The following is a 1,531-nucleotide window of genomic DNA, read 5'->3' as shown; positions in this document are numbered from 1 at the left end:
TAATGGCTGTTCAATGTGTTGGCAAACCGAGTCTAATGAAACTCCGCCCTTAAAAGGAACACGTAGGATAATTGACGTAGGTCTCAGCCAATCACAGAACGAAAAAATGGCAATCAGCGCTAGCCAATCAGAAGGCTCAAATTTTCACACATGTGTGAACGGATTGCAGTACCGGCTCCGGGCTACAGGGCGCACTACGAAATTCAAAGTTACACTGTGTTAAGTCAGTTTCGGGTGTTTGTGGTATAAATGGACATGGACTGAAATTTTGAATTTCAGCTCCTCTAGTATAGATATATATAGCCACAGTGCGGGAATTATGAGGACACCTGTCCTGTCCCCATAATCCCAAATGTCCCCATAATGTCGGTACGTAATCAGGTCAAATGTCCACATAAACCACAAAAACCAACACACACACACACACCTCCACATACATCAACTCCAGAGGAAGCATCGATATTCACCTCATCACACACACACACACACACACACACACACACACACACACACACACACACACACACACACACACACACACACACACACACACACCTCACATACATCAACTCGAGAAGAAGCATCGACATTCACCTCATCACACACACACACACACACACACACACACACACACACACACACACACACACACACACACACACACACACACACACACACACACACACACACCTCCACATACATCAACTCGAGAAGAAGCATCGACATTCACCTCATCACACACACACACACACACACACACACACACACACACACATACATCAACTCCAGAAGAAGCATTGATATTCACCTCATCACACACACACACACACACACACACACACACACACACACACACACACACACACACACAGGCAGTACAGATTTACTGAATTAGAATTGTTGCTTTCTACAAAGATGCTGAGGCTGGAAGAAGATCAGTAACAACCTAAAACTGAGTTACAGAGAGTCCTCGTGCTGTGCATCAGGTGCAGAAGCTGCTTCAAAAAACAAATGCATGAATGCTGCAGCATTGCTTTATAGGGTGCAGAAGGTCTGCTTCTCAGTGCTTAGACCATACGCCACACACTGCAACAAGTTGGTTTGAATGGCCATTGTCCCAAAAGGAACCTCTTCTGAAGCTGCTCACAAATAAAGTTTGCTGAAGACAACCGGTCCAAGATAAACTTGTTTGGCTTAGATGGTGTCCAGCATGTGTAGCAAAGCCCTGGTAGGGAGCACCAATAAAATTGTGTCTTGCCTAAAGTCAAGCATGTTGCTGGTATCATCATGGTCTGGGGCTGCATGAGAGCTGCTGGTACTGAGGAGCTGCGGTTCATGGATTCCGACATTTATTAGGACATTCTGAAGCAGAACATGATCTTTTTTCAGAAACTGGGCCAAACGGCAGTTTTCCATCATAACGACCCCAAACACACCACCCAGATGACAACTGCCTTGCTAAGGCAGGTGAAGGTAAAGGTGATGGAGTGACCATGTATGTCTCCAGACCTGAACCCTTCTGAGCACCTGT

Source organism: Silurus meridionalis, chromosome 24, assembly GCF_014805685.1.
Source record: "Silurus meridionalis isolate SWU-2019-XX chromosome 24, ASM1480568v1, whole genome shotgun sequence".
Classification (NCBI taxonomy): Eukaryota; Metazoa; Chordata; class Actinopteri; order Siluriformes; family Siluridae; genus Silurus; species Silurus meridionalis.
The sequence above is the reverse complement of the archived record's forward strand: the minus strand, read 5'-3'. Positions refer to the sequence as shown.